We start from the raw sequence: 16,670 nt of genomic DNA on the forward strand, positions 1-16,670 counted from the left end.
GAGCCCAGGAGTTCGAGGTTCCAGTGAGCTATGATTGCACCAACGCACTCCAGCCTGGGCGAGAGAGCCAAGACCCTGTTTCTAAAAATAAATAAATACATAAGAAACTTTATATGACTGGACCTTTTTTCTCAGAAAATTTCATTAAAAAGTGAGCAGCCTTTAATTTCAGAGTGTGTAGAACCTTTGAAACTATTTGAAGGAAAGAAAATACATTAACCATTTCATTCTGTTTTGGATTTCGGGTTATTAGTTTTAACTATTTTTAACATACTGTATAATTTACTTGCTTATAGTATTCATTGTCTATTTTTACCTGCAAGAAAGTATTTTGTTTACTGCTCAAGGTGTAGCATAATATTTCCCTATTAAAGATAGCTCTTAAAAAGAATATGTATGGTAGGACAATACTCTTAGTTATTTGCAGAGTTCCCAGAAGGTTTGAGCCCCATTGAAACCTTCCAAGACTAATTTCAGAGTGGGTTCTGGCTCAGCCTCTATATTCTCAAACTCACAGTTCAAAAAGTTACTTAGAGTATTTAATAAAACTTTAAAGGTTTTCTTTTCCTTTCTTTTCTTTTGAGAAAGAGCCTCATTCTGTCGCCCAGGCTGGAGTGAAGTGGTGCGATCTCGGCTCATAGCAACTCCACCTCCCAGGTTCAAGCAGTTCTCCTGCCTCAGCCTCCCAAGTAGCTGGGATTACAGGCGTACACACTGTAATTAGCACGCCCAGCTAATTTTTGTATTTTTAGTAGAGACAGGTTTCACCATGATAGCCAGGCTGGTCTCAAATTCCTAACCTCAAGTAATCTGCCCACCTCGTCTTCCCAAAGTGCTGGGATTATAGATGTGAGCCATGGCACCCAACCTTAAGGTTTTCTTTAAAACTGCACTTTTGTATAATACCTACTTAAGTTTAATAATCCTTATTTAAAATGAATCAGTGGTGTGCATGTTCCAAAATCAGTTAGCTTGTTGAGGATTGTCTATAGAAAATACAAAAACGTATTAAAGAGTAAAGTAGAACTGAGCAAAGAAAATCATTCTCCATAATTAGTTTCCTTTTCTGCTTTCATAGGTAAAAAAAAAAATACCACCTATGTAGCAGCTGGAGCCCTGCTTCTTATATAATTAATAAAGGTGTGGGTTATTCATGTTTTTTTTTTCCAGGGGCCCTAAAAGTTCTAGCAATAGCATTTATAACTGCGTATAATTTTCTTCTCTGCAGAATGTCAATTTCACAGAAAAGTAAAGGGATATTATCTGTATTGTTGTAACAGCTGTAGTTACTTTACAAGAAAAAAAAGAGTAAAATGTCTTTCTGTGTTATCTAATTACTAGTCAAATATAATGACTCTTTATGTATGAATTCTGTTCTTGTGAATTAATTCTAATATTCAAAAGACTTCCAGAAGTAATTTTAGACAGACTTATATGTCCAAATGTAACTATGGGAAGTACAGGCTTCAATTACTTGCTCCTTCAACTAGTACTTATTGACACCTTGTCATGGGCCAGGCATTGTGCCAAGGAGACCACAGTAAACAGGATGACAATTTCTCTGGCCTCATACAGCTTATAATCTAGTAGGGATCCTGATATGCAAAATAACTACACAAATAAACTAACTGTGAGTTAATATGTGCTACAAAAGAGAACAGAGAAGAAATGTTGCATGTGACATTGGACTTGACACACTTAGGAGGATCGGGACAACTTCCCTGAGCAGTAATGTTTAAGGTAACACCCAAAGGATAAAAAAGGAATTGGCCTAGTGTGGGGAGACTGGTGGGCAGGGAGAGAAGGTTGGTAAGAATATTCTTGCAACAAAACAAAGTACATGAGAATGTGCACATTTAGAAAAGCAAAAGAAGTCTGCTACGACTAGGGAATAAAACATGAGGAAGCAAGAGGAGCAGGAGACAGAAGTGGGAAGTTGGCACAGGGTCTTAGCGGCCTTGTTAAATGTTTTGGGCTTTTAAAAGTTTCATTTATTTATTCATTTATAGACAGAAGCTCAGCTCTGTTGCCCAGGCTGGAGTGCAGTGGCATGATCTCAGTTCACTGCGACCTCTGCCTCCCTGGATTGAGCCATTTTCTCACCTCAGCTTCCCAAGGAGCTGGGACTACAGATGTGTACCAGCATGCCCAGCTAATTTTTATGTATAGATATATTTGAGGGGGAGGGCAGGTAAAGACGGGGTTTCACCATGTTGTCCAGGCTGGTCTCGAACTCCTGGGCTCAAGCAATCCACCCACCTTGGTCTTCCAAAATGCTAGGATTATAGGCATGAGCCACCGCATCCAGCTCAATATTTTTGGACTTTATACTAAAGACAAGCAGGCTGTAAAGGATTTGTGGCTTTTTCTTCTTCTTCTCAGAAAGGAACATTTAATAGGGACCTACAAACAGAAGCCATGATGTCTGGGTGGCCACAAAATGAGACGGCAGATCCCCATACCATTACCTATCCCACCTCCCCTCAACAGAGGGCTTAATACCACAGGAGAAGATCTAGACACAGAGGGCGTATATACCCTAAGAGAAGAGAGATTATGTACCGTATTCTCATTTGTAGCACATTAGACATTTCTACAATCGAAGCAGGGTTCCTTTGAGATTTTCATCCATCAGAGATGGGTTCTTGCTATGTTGCCCTGACTGGTCTTAAAGTTTTAGCACAACTGAAGTATACTTTTTAGGAAAGAATGCTGTGTGAATCTGCCTAAGGGCAGGATTTACAGTAAGTAAGTACATGCTCTTACACAGGAACAGTAGATAGAATAGAAATCTCAGAGGCCTTCCCAGAACAGGGGTTAATAGAAGTCAACATGGTAGATTAGCATCCAAGATGGAGTTGCTTTAGCCTCTACACTCCATCTCACTAACACAGCTCTTGCAGTTTCCATGCCCTCTTCTTCTGCAGTGGTTCCTGAGCCTTTAGAAAGGGTGCTAGATATTGTGTAGTTTTAGCAGCTGTGCACTGGCAATGGAAAACAGATCTGGCCCAGTGGGATTTCAAATGAGGAAGATTCACGGGTTTGGTTGAATCATCTCTAGTCTTTGAAACTTTGGTTTTGTTAGAAGTAAAGCAATGAAAGACACACTGCATTAATAATTTGATATAATACACACGAATATTATATTCAAAAAAGACTTTGTATGCAAGAACAACAATAAGAAAGAACCTATTCCATTAGAAAGCCAACTAAAAACATTGCTACATGAAAACCAATAGCTAAAACCTGATTCTCCTTTAGAGATTTCTTGTAGTGAGGAAATAATTCAGGATTTAGCCCACATTAGAGTCAAAAAATAGAAACTGAAAAACAATGGTCAGGGCTAGAATCTAAATTTTTCTCTCTCCAGTTTTCCCATTTATACCAAGGATAAATCATAGTAGAACCAATTTATTTGCAAAATACATTTTAGTCTATTATACTTGGCCTGATTGTTTGTGTAAAGCATAGCAAGAATATTTAATGGGTTATATAGACTTTAAAGTTGGCCTTGCTGGAACTTTTATAAAAAATTTTGATTTCAACTTTTTAAAAACCTCAAGGCTAGAAGCCAAGTTAAGGATTCACATCAGGCTGTGCTTCTAATACCTGTATGAATTCCTCCTTTCTAGTGGTCCCAAAATATCTTGAGCTTCCTGGGCTGGAAAGTGGCATTCTTTGCTTATCACAGGTCAGGAGCTTTGTAAGAGAACCATGTAGACAAGGTACCAGGCCAGTCTTTCTATGGGGATTCTTATTGGCTCTTTAAAGACAATTGGAGCTTCTGGACAGGTGAACCCACGGAGGTTCCTGGAGGGTGGCACACCCAAGGAGGAAGTGGAAGCTCCGCATTCTTTCCCCCGTACCTTGCTCTGCACGTCTCTTCATCTGTATCTTTTGCAATGTCCTTTGTTATAAGCCAGCAAACATAAATGAAGTGTAGACAACTGTTCCAAGTTAAGAAACTTGTCCAAAGACCTACAGCTACTAAGCAGCTGGGCTGGAACTCAGGATTAACTCTGCCTGACTGCAAAGCCATGCACCTCCATAGACCACACTACTCATGCAGCTTCCCAAGGCTTTTGAAGTTCTGGAGTGTGACATTTCTGCAGTCGAAGCAGAATTCCTTTGAGATTTTCATCCATCAGAGATGGGTTCTTGCTATGTTGTCCTGACTGGTCTTGAAGTCTTGAGTGCAAGTGATCCTCCCACCTTGACCTCTCAAAGTGAAGGTGACTATTTTTCAAATGTCTAAATCTCAACAAGAATCACAAGGCATGCAATGAATCAGGGAGCCAAAGCCCAAATGAAGGAATAAAATAAGTCACTAGAAATGAAATCTAAATAAATAAAGTCAATCTCAGTTTCTGAAAGCAGTCTGACCATATATGAAATTATGCCATTCTAGTCTAAGCCTGAGTAATAATCAGTGCTTCCAGTTGTGTCAGACAAAAGCTGTTATGGTCCATGAGAGGAGATGGCAGATCCCCACCAAATTTTGTTTTTTGTTTTTTGTTTTTTTTTTAGTATTATTTTTGAGATGGAGTCTTGCTCTGTCACCCAGGTTGGAGTGCAGTGACACCATCTTGGCTCACTGCAACCTCCACCTCCTGGATTACAGTGATTCTTGTGCCTCTGCCTCCTGAGTAGATGGGATTACAGGCATACATCACCATATCTGGCTAATCTTTGTGTTTTTAGTAGAGATGAGGTTTCACCATGTTGGCCAGGCTGGTCTCAAACTCTTGACCTCAAGTGATCAGCCCGCCTCGGCCTCCCAAAGTGCTGGGATTACAGGTGTGCGCCACTGTACCCAGCCCAAATTTTGCTTTTAAAAGTTCCTTCTGTTAGAGGATTGACACTACCAAAATTCAAGACTTACTGTAAAGTAACAATAATTGAAATAGTAATATTGGTGAAAGAATAGATAAATACATCAATGGAACCAGAAAAAGAGCCCAGAAATAGACCTACATAAACATAGTCAACTGATCTTTGACAAAGAAGCAAAGGAAATTCAATGGAGTAAAAATATTCCTTTCACCAAATAGTGCTGTAACACCTGCACATCTGTGTGCAATAGTATGAATCTGAACACAGAACTTACATCATTCAGAAAAGTTAGTTCAAAGTGAATTATAGGCTGAAATATAAAACACAAAACTATAAAATTCCTAGAAGATAACAGAGGACAAAATCTAGGTGACCTTGGTTATGACAATGACTTTTCAGAAGCACCATCCAAGGTAAAATTTATGAAAGAAATAATTGATAAGCTGGACTTATTAAATTAAGAATCTCTACTATGAAAAATACAATGTCAATAGAATGAGAAGATAAGACACAGGCTGGGAGAAAATATTTTTGGAAGACAGGTCTAATAAAGAACTATTATCTGAAATATACATAGACCTCTTAAAACTCAACAATAAAATGAACAAGCTAATTTTAAAATGGGCTAAAGGAACTTCAGAGACAGCTCATCAAAGCAGACATACAGAATGCAAGTGAGCATATGAAAAGGTATCCAGCCTCATCTGTCATTAGAAAATTGCAAATTAAACCAACAATGAAATGCCACTATACACCTATTAAAACGGCCAAAATCCAGAACACTGACAATGGTCAAATGCTGGCAAAGATATGAAGCAGCAGGAACCCTCATTCATTCCTGGTAGGGATGCAAAATGATACAGCCATTTTGAAAGATAGTTTGGCCGTTTCTTACAAAACTAATCATATTCTTATCATGTAATCCAGCAATCACGCTCTTTGGTATTTACTCAAATGAGCCGAAAACTTACATGCACACAAAAACCAGTACGTGGAAATTTATTTATAATTCCCAAAGCTTGGAAGCAACCAAGATGTCCTTCAGTGGGCGAATGAATAAATAAATTGTGGGATCTCCAGACAATGGAATATTATTCAGCAATAAAAAGAAAAGAGCTATCAAGCCATGAAAAGACATAGAGGAACCTTAAATGCATATTACTAAGTGGAAGAAGTCAATCTGAAAAGTTGACATACTGTCTGATTCCAACTATATGACATTCTGGCAAAGGCAAAACTATGGAGATAGTAAAAAGACAAGTGGCTGCAAAGGGTTAGAGGACAGAGAGGGATGAATAGGCAGAGCACAGAGGATTTTTAAGGCAGTGGAACTATTCCGTACAAAACTAGTTGTTAGATACAAGTCATTATACATTTGTCCAAACCCATAGAATGTACAACACCAAGAGTGAACCCTAGTGCAAGCTACGGACTTTGGGTGACGAGTCAGCATAGGTTAGTAGTCATTTGTAGCAAGTGTGCCTCTCTGGTGTGGATGTCAATAATGAGAGAGGCTATGCGTGGTTGGGGATAATGGGATGTATGGGAATTCTGCGTACTTTTTACTCAATCTTGCTATGACTGTAAAACTGCTCTAAAAAGTGAGGTTTATTATTTTTTTTAATGGGATTACTAAGTTAAATAATATTTTTAAAGCTATTTTCTGGCTGCTGAGTGGAGAATGAACCACTCAGCAGACATGAGCAGGAGTGGAAGGTGAGGAGGTCACTGCAGTAATTCAGTGAGAGCTGATCTTGGCTTGGACCCAGGGTGGGAGTGGAAAAAGAGACAAATGGACAGATGTGAGATGTGTTTTGATGACAGGACTGATGGAACTTGCTGAAGGATCAGATCTGCCAGTACAGGAAAAGGGCAATCAATAATGACTGCAAATTTGTGTTATTGAGAACAGAAGATGGGAGTGAGAGGTGGGTGGCTGTGAAGCCCAGGGGTTTTTTTTGGAAGGGGAAATCATAAGTTCCGTTGTTGAGTTTGAGTTGTCAGATGTCAAGGGGAGATACCAAGTAGATTATTAGTGTTTGTCTGCTTGTACTGCGTAGCAACAGCAAACTTACCTCTGTAAAGCTACCAACTTCTCAAAAGTGACCTTTCTTGATTTGGATTTAAGATTTTTCATTTGTATAACTGAAGGACCCGTTTAGAAAGTTATTCAAAGACAAAAGAGTAATCTGACTCAAAGAGTATTCAAGTGTCAAATTCTTGAGAAAACTGCTTGCAGTTTTGAAATGAATTTTTCCAGCTCCATTGCTAACCCCACTGAGGTTTCAATTATTTTGACGCCAACGTTCAGACAGCTCAGCCTTGGGTAAGAAATTCTCCCTCTAGGAGCCTGTGGAAGAACACTCTCAGAACCTGTGTGCCTAAGAATGCAAGCTCAGCTGGGGTGCAGAGCTTTCTGCTGGATGGTGCATATATATTTATTTCTCCAGCATCTCTTCTACACTGTAAACATGTCAGGGACGTAGGGATGGGAATTTTATATCCTTAGTATCAGCATATGTGCAGTGCTAGATATTTGTGAATTGGATTATTATAAAGATATATCTTTTTTGATGTCATAAAACCTGTAACTCATTAGTAAAGCACAGAAATTTAAATCTGACAGGGAACTGGGCAGTGCAAGAAGAAAGCCAACTTTGAGCCACTGGGTTTTCAGTTAGTGATCCAATGCTGTCTTACCTGAAGCCAAGTTATTATTGAAAAAAACATCACCAAGCAACCAGTTAACTTCTCTATGCAATGGCAAACAACCAGTTTGACTGATTTCTTGCACTGAATCAACTGAATTTAATAACTTGGTACTAATTTAAGTAAGGCTCATACAGTATCAGTGATAGGTGTACCTTGAGTATATCCATAAATACTTTTTATATAAGCTCTAGATTTTACACTGCTGATTTAGAGGCTTCGATGCTTTCTTTTTGGCTTTTACTGAGAGGTGTTTTTGTTCAAATCGGAGAATTTTCGCTTTCTGAATTTAAAAAAATCATGGGATTTAAGGAGAAAGAAATATCACTGATTTTTGTGATTTGAACTCATTCAGTCAACAAATATTTGAGTTACTGGACTCTTCTGGGTCACCAACAAAGCAATTATCTTCTAGAATTTGCACTCTGGTGGGAAATTGTTGACAAATTTCAAACAAATCATTTGTTGGGTGATAATGTAAGTGTGCTAAAGAAAAAGTACGCCTAAGAAGATGGAGTGTAGAGGGGATGTGTGCAGTTTTAGCTAGGAGTCAGGGCTGGCCTCTCTGAGACGACATTTGATCTGAGACTTGCATGAAGTGAGGGTGTGAGCTATTTGAGAAAAAGAACATTCCAGGCAGAGAGAACAGCAAGTGTAAAGGCCTCATCCAAGATTGGCACGCAATTATTTATTAGTGTATTTAAATCCATGAGCTTCAATTATTTTCCCTTTTATTACTTAAGGCAGACATTTGCATTTTGAATAAGCAGGACATCAGGAGAGTAATTACCATATAACCTTCTGAAATTCCTCAGTGTTTAGCAGTTCACATGTAGTGAGAGAGATAAAACTCCAGCAATTGGCAATGCTTGTCTGAATTGTGGGAACGTAGGCAAAGCACTTCATCTGTTTGTTTATCCCTTGGTTTTTCTCTTCAATTGTCAATGCCTCTCCTGCCACAGAAAAGAGATTTTTAAAATGCAGACAATGGAATAAACAAGAGTTAGGATGAACATGGGGACAGAACAACATGTGAAGACAAAATTTAGTAAGCCAGTTGAGTCTAAACAATACTTAAATGATACTTAAAAGACTTAAAGGGCTCTGAGTAAACATGTTAAGATTCCTTAAGCACTTGAACAGCATTTGTTTATTTCACGTTTATGAGAGCTGGTTTTGACCCATTTCTTTCATTCAGTTAAGGCTATCTCCTCAACAATGCTTGATTACACTCATTCTTGCAATCCAGGGGATTGTAAATAAATTAGGTCAATTTTACTTTGTAAATACTTTCCATTTTAGATGCCTCTCTTATTTAATTTAGCCTTTGCCAGATAATAAGATCTAATGTGATTTTTCGATGTTGATTTTAACAATTAAATTTTCAGGGACCATAACATTTATAATTTATGTAAATAAAATTTTCTATTACTTCATCATGCAGAATTTCCTGGCTAATTTTTTTTTCAAACTGAGAGGATATAATTAGGATGGTCTGACTTAAAATACATAGAAGGACCTGCAGGGTCCCAGAAAGACTGGATAAGCATCCTTCAGTGCAACTGAAACAATAAGACATGGAGACAGAAAACTTCCGGCTACAGGAGAATAAAGTATAGACTGAGGCAACAAATGGTGCCTCTGTTATTTGAGATTCAATCAGAAAGCAGACAGACACTGTGACGTATTATCTAGCAGCTTTCAAATGGTCACTCTGTTGGACATACTTCAGGATGAGTATGAGAAACATTTATTTATTCATTCATTAATCTCTATGTACCAGGGACTGCACTAAGTACTAATATATGTATAGTATACAGTAATAAAAGAGATAGACAAAATGCCAGCCTTTATGGAACTAACATTCTAATGGGGGGAGGTCAGAGAATAAACAAATACAGTAGGTAAGGATTACAGAAGAATGAATACTTGTTGGGGATTCCTCCCCCCCTCTTTTACTACCTTCATGCCTTCTTATTTTACTCCCTCCCTCCCTCCCTCCCTTCCTTCCTACCACATTTTTAATTTGATCTGCTTTCTGAGTGCTGATGAAAAGCCAGGAGCCTAAAATTCGTTATCTGGCTCAGCTATAGATTCACTATGTGACCTCTGACAAGTCACTTTCCATCTTAGGGGGTATTCCCTGTAAAACATAATGACAACCCCTACCTACTACTTACCTGAGAGGAAGAAATAAATTTAAAGCTATGAACTTGCTTATAGTAATCCCTTCTATTTGCCAACCAAAGTTGTGATATTAAAATACCTTTATATTTCTTACCAATTAAAAGCACTTCTTTTTTATGTATGCACAATTCAGTCAATGCATTTATTTATTTATTTATTTTTGAGATAGAATCTCATTCTGTTGTCTAGGCTGGAGGGCAGTAGCACAATCTCAGCTCACTGCAACCTTTGCCACCTGGGTTCAAGCAATTCTGCCTCAGCCTCCTGAGTAGCTGGAATAACAGGCATGTGCCACTATGCCCGGCTACTTTTTGCATTTTTAGTAGAGACAGGGTTTCACCATGCTGGCCAGGCTGGTTTCAAACTGCTAACCTCAAGCGATCCGCCTGCCTCGGCCTCCCACAGTGCTGTGACAACAGGCGTGAGCCCCACACCCGGCCCCAGTCCATCTCTTTAAACACATGCACGTGGCAGCAATCACTGTTCTTTCCTCCACATGGGCTGGTTTGCCGTATGATGCAGAATGAGATGCTCTCTTTATGCTGATAGTCCCAAGGGGCCCTTAATTATATTAGCAATTAGTATGAAGAATTGGATCATTTCAGAGACTTGGGAGGATGACATAATAAAAGAGAATACAAATGTAAGAGACACAAAATTTCAGGCCCGTAAGATGAGTTTGAAAACTTTAGAAAGAGGGAATCTATAGACGATAAAGCCTGTTGGAGAATCGGTCTCCAATCTGTTTCCAAAACAGCTAAAGAAGTGATTCCTTAGAAAAATCATCTATTAAGCAGATTTTCAAAGCTGACAAATTTGATTTATTTTGTATCTATACCAAAGTTTCTTCTGGTATTTGTATTCACCGTAAATTTGTGTGTGTCTGTGTCTGTGTGTGTGTGTGTGTGTGTCTGTGTCTGTGTGTGTGTGTGTCTGTGTCTGTGTCTGTGTGTGTGTGTGTGTGTGTAGATAAAGAGTAATTTTTGTTGTTTTCCCTCATCCTCTATTTTTAAAAGTTCAGTCATGAATACTTAGGTTTCACCAACATGTTAGTTTAGACATGTAAATGTAATTCCACAATTGGGAAGAGATTATTTCCAAAATTTGCCTGAAGAGAAGGTGAAATTGAATGTTAGGGCTGCCCCCTGGGGTTCCACTGACTGACAGGTGTGGCTAACAGGTGAGGGAGCCACAGCCAGCTCCAGGCATCTGCCACCCGTGCTGTGGCTGCCTGGAGCTCTTGCCCCACTGGCCAAGCAAGGCTCCATGATAAACAGAACAGAAGCCCAGCCAGGCCTTTTTATTTCAGGCTCTGCCATTGAAGGAAATCATAAATTGTGGGGAATTGAGGGAAGCAGGGCCCAGGAAGGCAAGTAACAGTGTGTTAGGGGCGGAAAGGGCTTTAGCAGCCCAGAGAAGGGGAGACTTGCCCTAGGCCACTAAATGATTTCCCAAATAGGCCTCAGGGTGCTTGCCTCAAAGTTCCCGTTGCTGGCCTGCTGCCTCTCAGGACAGGGCAGAGTCTTTCTTGGGCCTTTCTGATGCTGTGCCAGGAAGCCCCCCTGTCATGGTACCTCAGCATTCAGTGCCACCCACTTGGCAAGGCCAACCCTGGCCACCCAGAGGAATGACTCAGGCAATCATCCTGTTCCAGCTCTCAGCATTGTACTCATTGTCATCTGATATTTTCTTACACATTTGCTTATTCATTTGTCTTCTTTACAGGAATATAAACTCTGTGGCATCAGGAAATGTATCTGTCTTTTTCATGGCAGCAGGCCCAGTTCCTAGAGGAATGCCTGCTGGTTCACAGTAGGTGCTCAATAAATAATTGTTAATAAATAAATGAGGCTGGGCGCAGTGGCTCACGCCTGTAATCCCAGCACTTTGGGAGGCCGAGGCGGACAGATCACGAGGTCAAGAGATAGAGACATGGTGAAACCCCGTCTCTACTAAAAATACAAAAAAATTAGCTGGGCGAAGTGGTGTGCACCTGTAATCCCAGCTACTCGGGAGGCTGAGGCAGAATTGCTTGAACCTGGGAGGCAAAGTTTGCAATGAGTCGAGGCAGTGCCACTGCACTCCAGCCTGGCGCCTGGTGACAGAGTGAGACTCTGACTCAAATAAATAAATGTCCAGTTCATCACTAGAATTTCAGAATTGCTTTGTCTTAGTTTCTCATTAGTCCTTAATCACCAGTGCTTTGGAACATTATAGCTTTTACCTTTCCCTGGCATATGTGTATTGATCTGTAAACATATACATGAGATGTTGTTTAAGGAACCTTGCTATTTTTTTGTATGTGAGGAGCCCCTTCCTTCCTAAGACTTGGTTGTTTAGAGTCAACCACCTGTCAATCCTAAATAAGTAGAATGAACAGATCTTAAAAAGGTATTTAGAAAGACAACTCTGATGGTGATATGGCAGATTAGAGCTGAGACTAGTTAGGAGGAAGCTGTTATGAAGAGCGGGTAAGGGCCTAACAAGGATAGTGGGAAGATGATGAGGAAATAAAATCAGAAGGCCCTTCATAGAACAACAATCTTGGCAGTGAATTTCAAATAGGAGGTGAGAGACAGTGAGCAGTCAGAACAAACCCTGAGTGCTCAAACTTTACCGTGGAGGTGAATGGTGGTGCCATGAACTGACATATACATAAAACAAAGCAGGTTGTTTTGAGAAGAAAGAGTGGTGAAAATGACATAGTTGGACATCAGATATTTTGATTTTGAGGTATTTGTGGGACATGCAGATGGAGGTTTCCAATAAATATTTGGACATCGAGTTTTGGAGCTTAGAAGAAAGGTAGGACTGAATATGGATAGTTCAGAGTTGTCTGAATATAGGTATATGTGAGAGATTAGGCCCTGTGGGTAGATGAGAAAATCCAGCAATGTGCAAACAAATAAGAGGAGAAACTAAAAATGTAGCATTTGTAGAGGAGTAGGTACAGTTGCAACAAGCTGTGAGACTTCGGACAAATTACTTAGTTTCCTGTGTCCCTGGTCTCTTCACTTGTGAAATGGGCTATTTAATAACACCTACCTGAGTTGTTGAGAAGATAAATGTGTTCCACACAAAGTGCCTATTTAGTACAGTGCCTGGCACACAATCCAGATTACATCATTATTCCCCAGGAGTAAGGATATTTAAGGTAATGTAGAAAAAGAAGCCAAGTAAGAATACCAGGAAAGAGTGATCTGAGTCAGAAGAGGAGGAGACAGAGCAGTGCCACAGAAAACAGAGGGAAGAGTTTGAACAAGGGGTTGGTCAATGGTGTCAAATGGCACAGGGGGCTCCCTTAGAATAAGAAGTCAGTAGGGGTCCTTGGCTGTGATGGTTAGGGAGTCATTTGTGTCCTGAGAAAGGGCAGGGTCAGGAGAGCCGTGTGGATGGGTTGAAGAGAAAATGAAAATGACCTCTGTTCAGAGATGGTGAATGGAACACTTTCACTTCCCCGCACCCTTAAAACCTCACTGATATAATAGTAAAGGGATTTTTTTTCTTTTCACAAACAAATAAAGAAAAGTAAAAGACAGATGACAACAACCAAATTTGGGAAACTGAAAAGCAGATAGATGAGTGTTAATTTACTGAGTGCAACTAAGAAAACAGAACACTAGGGCTGCAATGAAGGAAGCACAGAAGGAAGCTGAGTTGCTCAACAGAACCCAAGGAAGGCCCCCAAATTAGGGGTTGTAGGTACCTCTGAAAGTGGGGGTGAAAATTAAGGTGAATACTGAAAGTCTGCTCAAGAAGTGACCATCCTCGCTCCTTCATTCTGTCCCACCAAGAACCACCGCCAACCAAGCAGAGCCAGGACCGTTTTTTCCATACTGAGGCACAAGATGGGGTAGAGGGAATAAACAGAATGACTTTGTGGAAAGCCACAGTAGAAACAGGAGGGTTAAGCTGAAGTCTGTATGCTGGGTGATGAGGTAGCAGGGCCCCATTCACCCATTCTTCCAGGATACTGCAATCAGGTTTATATCTTCTGGAAAAGAGAGTGAAAGATTTTTCTTTAAATAAATGAATATCCCAAAAGAAAAGATCTGAAAGGTAGTGACAGTCAGGAGTGTCCCAAAGAAACGACTCAACCAGATCATCTTGCAGCAATGTCTACATTTAACAACACATAGTGCTCCCATAGGGGTGTGTGTGTATGTGTATGTGTCTAAAATATTAACAAATGACATCCAAGGATCACCAGTGATGTTAGCTAAGCTGCTGACATGAAAGTTAGAGACTAAAAGAAAAAAACAACAGTGAGACAATGAGGCTGAAGAAACACTAAAATTAAAAAAAAAAAAAAGGAAAAAATAAGATGTAACACTCAGAAGACAAAAATGAGTTCTTCAAATTAAATGTTTGATAGTAGAAGCTAAAATCTCAGGTAACTTATTTATTTATTTATTATTTATTTTACAGCATCCTAGCACAGGGTAGGGTCTCAGTAAGTATTTGCTGAGTGAGAGATAAAGGCTTACAAGGTACATTGAAGAAAATCACACAGGAAGATAGAAAAGTGACTTATATGATTGATTCAGGAGTTTTGTCATCAAAATGATATAAATTTTTAGTAAAAGAATAAAGAAAATAGAGAAAGAGAAATTAACAAATAATTTGGAGATTTGATTAATTTAAATAATTCAGCTTAACTGAAGGAAGTTTCTAAGTTGACTCGTCCACTGGCTGCCTAAGAAAATGTAAGGAAAAAGAGTCAAAGAGCCTGCCAGGGCAGATCACTGTGAACTTCCAGAAAACTCAAGACAAAGAGAGGATCTTAAAAGCGTAGATGGAGGTGGGAAGTGGAGTGATAAACTGTCCTATTTACTGTGGCTGTGTAACAACAAATTGCTCTAAAACTTAGCAGCTTAAAACTCTAACATACGCACTATCTCTCATGGTTCTTGAGACACAAGAATCCAGAGTGGTTCAGCTGGGTTGCTCTGTCTCAGTGTCTCACGAAGTTTTAGTCTGTGGCTTGGGCTTGAACTTTTCAAAGGCTTCCCTCACATATCTGGGAAGAATTGACCGGCTGGGGCTGAGATAGCTGAGGTACCCTTTGCGTTTCTCTGTCTCTCTGTCTCTCTCTCTCCCTCTCTCTGTCTCTCTCTCTCTCCTCCTTTCATGTGGTATGTATATCATTGTTATGGTTTGAACGTATGTGTTCATCCAAAGTTCATATGTTGTATATTGGAATTTAAACCCCAAGCTAATGGTATTAAGAGGGGAGGTCTTTGGGACGTGATTGAGGATGGAGTCCTCATAAAGGGATTAGCATCCTTATAAAAGAGGCCCCAGAGAACTGCCTGGCCTTTTCATTGCTTCTGTCATGTAAAGACACAGTGTTCTCCCCTACCACCATGTGAAGACTTAGCCATAAGGTACCATCTTGTAAGTACACTTAGATTGAGATACCCATCTTGGAAGCAGAGAGCAGCCTTCACCAGGCACAATCTGCCAACACTTTGATCTTGGATTTCTCAGTCTCCAGAACTGTAATCAATACGTTTCTTCTGTTTATAAATACCCAGTCTGAGATATTTTATTGTAGCAGCAGGAATGGACTAAGACAATCATGACATGAGCTCACAAGGTGCTCACATGCACAGACATGAGAGTGAGGGGGCAGCGCGGGGGTGGGGGGAGAGAGAGAGACAGAGGTCATATAAGCCTTTTTTTTTTCAATCTAGCCTTGGAAGCCAGGTAGCATCATTAACAATCATTAATATCTCACTCTGGTTACGAAGGTCTACCAGGTTCAAGTAGAGGCAACATAGATTCCAGCTTTGAAGGAGGAACGTAAATGTTATCTTGTAAGAAGAGAATGTAGAAAAGGGACAGAAAAAAAGCAATTAAAACAGCCTGCACAGAAAGAATAAAGCATCAGAATGGCATCAAAGTTCTTATCAGCAACACTGGATGCCAGAAGACAATGGAAAATGACTTTTAAATCCTCAAGAGAAGTAACTTCTAATCTAAAATTCTATATTCAGTCAAACCATGAATAAAGAGTAAAGGCAGAATAAATACATTTTTATACATTCAACTTCTCAGGTAATTTATTTTCCATATTATATTAACCAGGAAATTTACAGAAGCTGTGCTCCATCAGTAGAAAGGCTTAAACCAAGAATGAAGGAGATCCAGGCAATGAAACCCCAAGCAGGAGACAGGTGAAAGCAACCCCCAGGATGGAAATTGTGCAGCAGCTGGGACTGGAGAGGAAGACAGAAAACCCAGGAGTGATGTGTCCCTGAATTTGTTGTATTTTTTCATGTGCTTGAATGCTCCAAGAAGGTGTGGATAAATTGTAATAAGTACATAGAAAACTGAGCAAACAAAGAAAAAAAACGCCAAAAAATACACATGAAAGTAAATACATCATAGTACACACATGGCCAAACTGTAAGTAAAATCTGCAGAGTCACAAGAATATATAAATTGATATTTAACCTATATTTAAAGAGTGGGAAATTATTTGTGTTGGGAGGAAGGGTCAGAAGTATGAGTGAAAAGAGAGCTATTAGCTGAAGGATTGAAAGCACCAAAAGGAATATCAAATAGAAGGAAATTTAAAAATCAGCCTGGATAGTCCACAATCTGAAGAGTAGGATTTCCAAAAAGGGAAAACAGAGAAACCAGAGAAGATGAAGTTATTAAAGAAATAATTTCAGATACTTTTCAGAACTGCAAATGACTTAGAAAATCAAAGCATATCATCATGTCACTCTGGAACACTGAAGAGATAGAGAAATTTCTAAAAACATCCAGAGACAAAAAAATAGTCAGATGTGAAGTTTTGAAATCAGAATAGTTTTATACTCTTTATCAGTGGCCCTAGAAATTAAAAGACAAGAGAGTAGTGCCTTCAAAATTCTCAGGGGAAATTACTTAAAACTTTTAACTTGATAGCCAGTCAAAATATTATTCAAGTA

The sequence above is a fragment of the Cebus imitator genome, unplaced genomic scaffold (genome assembly GCF_001604975.1).
Source record: "Cebus imitator isolate Cc_AM_T3 unplaced genomic scaffold, Cebus_imitator-1.0 Scaffold199, whole genome shotgun sequence".
NCBI lineage: Eukaryota > Metazoa > Chordata > Mammalia > Primates > Cebidae > Cebus > Cebus imitator.